The sequence below is a fragment of the Argopecten irradians genome, chromosome 5, assembly GCF_041381155.1.
Source record: "Argopecten irradians isolate NY chromosome 5, Ai_NY, whole genome shotgun sequence".
Lineage (NCBI taxonomy): Eukaryota > Metazoa > Mollusca > Bivalvia > Pectinida > Pectinidae > Argopecten > Argopecten irradians.
Genome location: NC_091138.1, coordinates 35,774,390 through 35,784,448, shown reverse-complemented (window position 1 = coordinate 35,784,448; position 10,059 = coordinate 35,774,390).

Sequence of the window (10,059 nt, the reverse complement as noted above, 5' to 3'; positions counted from 1 at the left end):
CATTCATTTACCCCAGGTACATATGTGGTTTATACAGTATTACTAGAAAAATTGCATTTCATGAAAAGAAAATGTTTAACTGTTCCATGGACCTTGTGCAGAGTCATGATATTCAGCTGGTACTATAGCAGCAAGTCATCAAAGAACTATCATAGTAGGTCTGACACACTTCTAGTTTCTTGATCGTATGACCCTGACCTACTTTTGAGGCCAAGGTCAAGTATTTGATCAATTCTTAATTGAAGGAAAAATGTAACTGCCAAATTACAGTTTGTCTAAAATTCTTATTGTTAAAGCTATTTAAGGTACATCTATCTTCTCAAGTAAACTTTTATCTATGAGAGTTACTTTCCTTTGCAGAGTTACTTCCCTTTTATGTCCTTAGTCATTTTTGTGGGTTTTTTCGTTCTTTTTCCATGAAATTGCTGCGCTAGGTCATATGTCAGTATAGACCTCAATCAAAAGAAAGCTGGAATTTTTCATTAAAGATGGGTAATAAGTTTTCCATTTAATTCAGTTGCTTAATTTTTAAAGCAAAGATTTCAAACCTTTGATCATGGGTTTAAATGTAGTTGTTATCTTCAAACATATTTTAATGTTAAAAAATACTTTGCCCAATACCATTAAATGCATCCACATAAATAAGCATGCTTCATTAGAGTGACTGAAACAACCTTAAGGTATGCTGTCGTTGGATTTTGTTTCAGTTGGTTGGTGATAGATTTGATTAAAGACGAAAGAATGTGGCAGTTGAGATACCCAGAACTCATTAGCCGTGGGTCTTGTTATGTTTGACTATTCAAAGCTTCATTACTTCACGTAATGTCCCCCTCGGCATGCATATTTAATGAGGAGGTTTCATCTGATTGGTCATCCCCATCCAGCCAATCACTGATCACGATGATCAAAAGGAATCAGTGATATGAGGTCTATGGTGTTAAATTGACCCTAGCCATTACAAAGTTAAGCCTACATTAGCTAGGCTCAGTTGGATTTCTACAAAGGCAAACCTATTTATATGTGAACTGGTATGAATCTTTAACATGGTGAATCAAGCTTTGTGTATAAAAATTTGCCTTTTTGACATGTTTATTGTATATGTTTGTGTTGATTATTTAGAGGATATACAGGGTACACGGGTCTATATATCGGGTGGATATGATAGGCCATGGATATCAGGGTCACATAAAAACACATTTGAACTGACCATAAAGGATTTATGTTTCATCTGAAGTAACGCTCCTATAACATTAACGAGGCTAGGGTAGAAGCTTTAAAGGGACAGTGATGGCTGAAAACTTTTAGTTTTATTCCATTTTTATGTTAATATGGAGTCCTATAAGAGTGGAGATAGTTGGTGTAGAAGTGATGTGGGTTAAATTACCCAGACCTCAAAATACCCTTACTGCACTTATAGTTTACACTCTCTCTCCATGTAAAACAAAGACAGAGGCAAAGAGAAAACTTAAAGAAACCACATTATTGAAAACCTGAACTAGCCACCAGATCAGCTGATAAGATTTTCTCAGTAGAGATCTAATGCTAGATTATCTTCCCCTAGTTTGAAACTAGATTCAGACATGTTGCAGAGAAAAAAGTATCAAGCCAAACTTTATTGATGTTTTTAGATCATCATCAGATGGTGGGCTATTCAAATCGCTTTGTGTCCGTGATCCGTCCTTCTTTCCGTCTGTCCGTCCATCCGTCCGTCCTTTAACAGTTCTTGTTATTGCTATTTCTCAGAGAGCATTAAAGGGATCTTTCTCACATTTCATATGTAGGTTCCCCTAGGGACCTAGTTGTGCATATTGCATTTTGGGACCAATTGGTCAACAAGATGGCCTCCAGGCAGCCATCTTGGATTTTGATAGTTAAAGTTTGTTATCGCTGTTTCTCACAAAGTACAGAAAGGATCATTCTCAAATTTCATATGTAGGTTCCCCTAGGGCCCTAGTTATGCATATTGCATTTTGGACCGATCGATCACAAGATGGCCACCAAGGAGCCATCTTGGATTTTGATAGTTGAAGTTTGATACTGCTATTTCTCACAAAGTACTGAAGCGATATGTCAAAAAAAATTATTTGTAGTATGTTTGAAAAAGTTTTAAAAGCAGAGAAAAGATCCATCTTTCCATCGTCAGACATAGATCATTCTTTGGTGGGTGCCAAGATCCCTTTAGGATCTCTTGTTTATTCTTTGGTGGGTGCCAAGATCCCTTCGAGGGTTTCTGATGATGGAGAAACTAACAAGACCCTATATCACAAATGTTTGTATGTTTGTCAGAGCTATATTTTAAACATTTTGTCATTAAATTGAATTGTCATCCTAAGCAGTCAAGGTCATTTTAAGGTCAGGAGTCATCTTAAGATAACTGGTGGCTACCTATCCTTGAAGCTCTATGGATTACTATCACTGATGTTATATCCGCCCCAGGGCTATCTAAAACTTAAGACATTTCAGGAGAAAAAAATGACCAGTCACAGGCCTGGAGAGACTTCCTTTGAAGATTACAATGCCCAACTTCAAAGCCACAAAGTCAACCACCATGTACTGTTATTTGATTATTTTAATGTAAAACAAATCACCTTTGCTTTCTGTTGCCTTCAGTTTCGCAGTGACATATTACAGGGGTGGATTTAACGACAGTGATAGTAATCCCTGGAGTATCAAGTATGATGACTACCTAACTGAGCAATGTACAGTACAGGACAGGAGGTGTTACATCCAATGTCATCTAAAAGAATTCAGATTATGATAAAGTATCATACAAAAAGACATAACAATATGTGCCAGTACAGACCAGTCCATTTCTCAAAATGAATTATCATAAATACAGAGCTTGAAAATACATAGAAATAATATCAGATGGTATATCATACATGGAATGGTGGGGATGGGAGTATATATCTAGCTACTGTCGACAGGACTCGGTCAAGGAAACAAAAAAAGTTATTGGAAGAAGGAAAAATAGGGATAAGGGGTGAGGGAGCATTTTCTATTTTATGACTTTACATTATATATTATACTACATTTGATCCAATAAGCCGTCAGAGAAATTAATTAGATACAGATAATCAGAAGGACACTATTATTTCATTAAAATCGATCCATTGTTAATTTCAGAAAATTTGACAACTTAACACTTGGTATACCAATAGACTTGCCGTATGTGAAAAATTATATTGAAATATGTCTAAATGTATCTATATCATGTATTATTATTTCAATGCATGGTTTTTTATTCAACTAAATTGCTTTATTGGTTAGTAGTATAGATTATATAGACTTATTTGTTCTTGATATCAAGCTTATCACTATTCTTCATATACTATTAATTCAGTAATTTCAATATTTCTTTTAAACAGGATATACAAAAAAATTAAAATTATGGAATTCCCAAATGTGTCCAATGTCGACTGAGTGGCCTTTTAGAGTATTTGTTATATCCGCTTAGTCCTTTTGATGCAGCGAATAGACCGAGTAGGTTTATCACAATTTCCTTTATAATGATAACATAAAAAGAATTTTATCTTATAAATTTTTCTTTTGATTTTAAAATTTCAAGTGTTTTCCTATCTGCCACTGCACCCCTTTCAAAGATAACTCAGCATTGATAATTGTACATACATATTGAACTCTAGACAGTCGGCTTTGTTAAGGAGTCTTTTCATCCTTTTATAGATCATATGATGAAAGGAAATGAGATATCCATGTTTATTGTTTGTAAATTAAAAAAAATGCATGAACAATATATTCATCAATATTTAGAAGCTATTAAAATCAATTAGTCATCCTGGAATTTCTATATGATTGTCGACTTAATTAGTGATGTCAGTCGGTGCAGGTATATAGTTTGGTGTATCTGCTGTAAGATCTATTAAGTCTTTTGTTAATAATATGGCTGAGTAAATGATAATGTAAGGACTACACAGGTACTCATAGACAGGTATTTTACCCTGATTTTCGGACAAGCCTTCCTATTTTATTTTCTATTTTGGAAATATTGCAGTTCTTCTCCACAGTGTCTGAATGTTTGAGTGTCCCTATAACGATAACTATCAGTCCTTCACCTCTGGGTAGTGAGTTTGATACTTGTGGGTATCAATGGTTGGAGGATAAGTTTTCTCTTGATACACTGGCTGTCTTCCACCATTTAGCCTTTGCTCATCCTTTAATGCAAATTCTTTCATTACTCTTTGTGTCATATTAAGATTCAAGATACCGTTTTCAACTCAATAAATGTCATGTAAATTACTCAAACCCAAGGACGTAGATGGCGCTTATAAATATTCTTGCTCTAACCCCTCCACGAACACATCCTCCCTTCTTCAAAAACAGTTTCTGCTCAGCCCCATCCCTATAAAAAAAATGTATTTTAATATATTAGCTAAAGATATTTAGCAGTTTCAAAAAATTTTACTTCAATAGTTAAGCATGCTAGCAAAATTAATTATTTTAATATATATCCACCCCTCTGCTATATTCTGTACAGTTCTAATGCCCTCTGAATTCGTGTACCGTAGTTGCTTATGTAAGATGTTCTTTATTGTTGTGGAATATGTGCTATAATTTTCCCTGCTAAAATTAATCTTTATTATTAAGAAGGTAAGAAATCCCCTCGAGAACATTTAAAGAAGATGTTCATGAGATGGATCAATTTATAATGCACCAAAATGTATATATATTCATGCACTTAATAACAGGATAGAGACTGTAGAGCACTAAGTCATGATATTGAATCTGCTGGCTAGAATCCCAGGTGGGTAAGAAGGTTGAACCTTAGTACAAAATCTTATTACACTATGCCAGTGTTGTGTAGAAATCTTCCCACTATCCGCACCGATTAATAGACATGGATTTTTTTTAAGTACAACAGAAAAATGGATATTTAACAACAGATTGGGTTGTGTGTTATTTCACACTGCTATTTGACACGAGCTATGAAGATTCTCCCTAATGTCCTACTGTACTAATTGTAGCTCTTTGATCTCCACTAATTACGAATGACCTCATTAACGAAGATGCCTGATATGCTCACTTGGCCCCAATTAATTCATGTACAGGTAGCTAGTTAGGTGTGATAACTCGAGTCACAGGTGTGTTGATCAAGGAGGAGCAATAATCAATATTCATATATACAGGTGTAAAGTGTACACCTAAAGTCATTTACAGGTGCGCTGTTGGTCTTTGATGATCACTATTATTTATCATATTTTTTACAATAGAATACATTACTGATTGCTTTGTATTGTTTGAAGGATTTCTTTGATTTTTATTCTAAACAATGATTTCAAAACATGTTTCTTTGATATTTATTTGAAATATAATTCAAAAAATTTGATCTCCTGATTTATGTAAATAAGGATACTTCAGGATGTGTTGTTAGTAATCTGAATCATTGAGATGAAACAAATTGAAGATGATAGATAATCTTTTAAATGTGATGTCAGAACAATAGATATAATTATACATTATTACTGTCAAACCTCAATCCTATTAAAAACAATTATGATTGTTATTGATAAGAAGTAGCTCTCTGTAAACGACTATATCTCCATACTGTATAACAGTAGGACTGTGTTCCTCCAGGCACCTGCATTCTTACCCCCACAGACTTGATAGCCCAAAAAAATTAACAATCAGGGTTTCAAAGAGTTTATACAGATCACAGGGACTTGACAATTCTCTTAACAGTTTATAAAGGCTTAATGGTCACATGGCCTCTTACAGGTCACACTGACCTTGTATAGGTCACATGATATACTAGGTCTCATGGCCTTGTACAGCTCACATAGACTTGTACTGCCTTGATACTTCAGGAGTTACTATCATTAGCGTAATATCCACCACTGGACTACCCCATAGTAAATCGGAGGCAACAGCAGACAAATAATTTGATCCTTTGATGTGCATCAAAAGAATTAAATAGGGGTACAGTGTGGTTGACTGTGTTGCTTTAAAGATGGGCGTCGCTCTCTCTGTAATCTTCAAAGGAAGCCTCTGCAGGCTGGTCAGTTTTTAGGTCATCTGACCCCAAGGGTCAGGATGACCTATTGTCATCATGCACCGTCCGCCGTGCGCCGTCCACCGTCAGCCGTGCGCCATCCACCGTCAGCCATGCATAAACTTTTTCATTCAAACAACTTCTTATCAAGATCCGAAAGGGCCAGGGTACTGATATTTGGCCTGTAGCATGCTGGGATGAAGGGCTACCAAGTTTGTTCAAATGAATGACATTGACCTTCATTCAAGGTCACAGGGGTAAAAAAGGCTAAAATCTTTAAATGATTTCTTCTCAAGACCCAGAAGACCCAGGGTACTGATATTTGGCCTGTAGCATGCTGGGATGAAGGGCTACCAAGTTTGTTCAAGTGAATGACCTTGAACTTCATTCAAAGTCACAGGGGTCAAATAGGCTAAAAATCCTTTAAACAATTTCTTGTGAATAACTAAGAGGCCTAGAGATCTAATATTGGGCCCGTAACATGCTTGGATGAAGGGCTATCAAGTTTGTTCAAATGGTCTTGGTCTTCATTCAAGGTCACAGGGGTCAAAAAGGCTAAAATCTCTAAACGACTTCTTCTTAAGAACCGAAAGGTCCATGATACACATATTAGGCCTGCTGCATGCTGGGATGAAGGGCTACCAAGTTTGTTCAAATGAATGACATTGACCTTCATTCAAGGTCACAGGGGTAAAAAAGGCTAAAATCTTTAAATGACTTCTTCTCAAGACCCAGAAGGCCCAGAGTACTGATATTTGGCCTGTAGCATGCTGGGATGAAGGGCTACCAAGTTTGTTCAAGTGAATGACCTTGACCTTCATTCAAAGTCACAGGGGTCAAATAGGCTAAAAATCCTTTAAACAATTTCTTGTGAATAACTAAGAGGCCTAGAGACCTAATATTGGGCCCGTAACATGCTTGGATGAAGGGCTATCAAGTTTGTTCAAATGAATGACCTTGGTCTTCATTCAAGGTCACAGGGGTCAAAAAGGCTAAAATCTCTAAACAACTTCTTCTTAAGAACCGAAAGGTCCAGGATACACATATTGGGCCTGCTGCATTCTTGGATGAAGTGCTACCAAGTTTGTTCAAATAAATGACCTTGACCTTTATTCAAGGTCACAGGGGTCAAATAGGCTTAAATCTTTAAACGACTTCTTCTCAAGAACCAAAAGGCCCAGGATACTCATATTAGGCTTGCAGCATGCTGGGATGAAGGGCTACCAAGTTTGTTCAGATGAATGACCTTGACTTCATTCAAGGTCACAGGAGTCAAATTGGATAAAATATTTTAAACGACTTCTTGAGAATAACTAGGAGGTCTAGAGACCTGATATTGGACCTGTGACATGCTGGGATGAAGAGCTATCAAGTTTGTTCAAATGAATGACCTTTATCTTCATTCAAGGTCACAGAGGTCAAATATGCTAAAGTTTTTTAAACGACTATGTTGTATTGTGCTAATAGTCAGATGACCGTTAAGGCCCATGGGCCTCTTGTTTTCTCTTGATCTACCTCCAGTTTTACGATGAAATCGTCCAGGGGTATATATAACGTCAGTGATAGTAATATCTGGAGTATCGAAGATGAGGTCATATGTATATTGTTCATAGTCACACGGACTTGTACTGGACATATAGGAGATCAGAAGAACCCATAACTGGGAGTTGCATTTCCGAGTCCAGTTCTTGGGGACTTCACACATGATCTAAGTACAGATGTTGGGGACTTGTATTGCACAACTCATACGGAAAAAAGGCAATCTTATTTATAGATCATAGGGACTTTAAAAACTTTAGTTAGTATTACATATCACAGGGACCTTACAACCAATCTAGGATAAATCCATACAGTCCACAGGCGCTTGTAAAATCATATTGGTGCAGGTGTATCCTAGACACTTTAAACTGTGATGGATGTACGATACAAAGGAAACGTTTGTATTTCATAGTTCCTGTAGATTAGTCATTTGAGATATACGACCAGAATATAAATAATTGACACCAACTTTTGATAACACGGGTCTTGTGTATAGAATTAAATGACTGCCTTTGTTCAAGTTTATATGTATCAATATCAGAAGACCATCAAGAGAAAGCACGCTTTAGTTCAGAGAGAACCAATCCATTTATTCTCTGTAACATCTTATCAGCCGAGTACAGGTCTAATTCCCCTCTGATATTAAAGACCTATTAGTTTCATTTCAACTCCATACTTCTCCTGTGTCAATTTAGCAATGAAAGGAAAATTTGCGCAAGGCAGAGAGATTAGATTTCATGGTTTTTGTGTGTGATACTTTTGTCTTTCTGATTGTCATTCTGTCTTCAGATACATCAATAGCTTCTCTTGTCATCGGCTCTTGATTTTACAGATTTTCCATCTTTGTAACTTACAATGAATTGACTTTTATAGTCGAGATTAAAATCCCGCTATCAATTGATATTTTACATTATATAACGACTCTGATTAAAAAGTATCTCCATATCAACTTGTTTGCACTTTGATGTTTGTTTTTTTGAAGTGTTTTTGTATGTATATAATGATTAGGAAATTTTTTATCTAATACAAATATTAGTTTACACAGAACAAGCGTTTAACATTAAGATTTTTACCCCTTTGTTCATGGTTTGATGATTGATCTGTGATGTGGATTCGACCTTGCATTTATAAGCAATGAGTAAGATAGGCTAAATTTCTATTTAATTTAATTTCAATGAAAATCAGACAGATTAATTTCTTGTATGATAAGAAATTTTCACATATCGTTTTAAAGCTTAAAAATTATAAATCCTGGATGAACCTGATGTTGGTATCAGAAAATAGAGGAAATGCTATCAGTTCCTGTCAAAGCTGAAGACATAACACTTGTATTTCTGCGAGTTGAAAGATTTTAACTGTCAACTTTTTTTTAGAAAAAACAAACCTAATCTAGTGAAAGGAAAAGAGTTGTTTGCGAATGTTATGTACTTTTTTCCTAATCTTCAATAGCTGGCGACGTATTCTAGTCCCGCTCGCGTTCTTCAATCAATCAACTAACCAACGAAAATTGACACGAGTGTTAGCAGACGACACCTTTAGGTAGGTAACACATCGATACATATAAATACCATATATTGCCTTTATGACTCACATAGGCGGAAGATCAAAGGATTTTTTTATCAACTGTAACGTTCTCAGATCGTTTCATATTAACAGGTAATGCGGTTTTCCTAATGCAAACATCAGGTTACGAATCTGTTAGCGATGGGAGCTATGTAAACAGATCAAATCCCGATCGGAAAGTAATAAATAAGATGGCTTTGATATAGATTCTGTGTATGTTTTATCTAAACTACGCGAGTTTTTGTAATTTCCTTTAAAGCATGTAGATTATAGTCAAACGATATTTACAAAGGGAATTAAATATACTTATTATATTCTTATGCTTTGGTTTTAACTCTTTGATGTTGTTTACAAAGAAATATACATATATGCAAGGATTTATAAGTGATATAAGTCATATACGTCCTTGATATATGTATCTAACATTTTTTATGTTTTATATTTTTCACTTTTCTATACAAATATGGTTTTTGACCGATTTTATCCAAACAAATGGTATATCTATTTTTAGAGTTTTAGATAGTATATTTTAAGTTTCTGTTGTTGAGCATATCCGCAAAATTCTGAAAAAGTTACCCGATGTCAAAAGTTAAATGTATCTTGACGCAAGCAACGGGTAGATTGATTAGTTCGCTTAAATAAGTTGAGAGTGGGGTCAGTAACAGGTGTTACCCACGATTCCTTTCACCAGAGATATAAATATTTAAGTCTCTCATATGGCTTTCACAAAGAGGTCTGGGACCCGTTCGCAGGTTCTGATTTGGAGTCATTATAAAGTCAATCCCATGTCATCGGTCAACCAACTGTCCTCACATTGGACACAAAGCTGGCCGGCCGATCAAACAAAACTTGATCAAACGTTATTTGGCGACGTGTTTACAACGGTGAGTTCGCTCGGTGCCTACGGGCCGCACATCAACATTTTACAGATCAAAGACTTGACGCGTGCC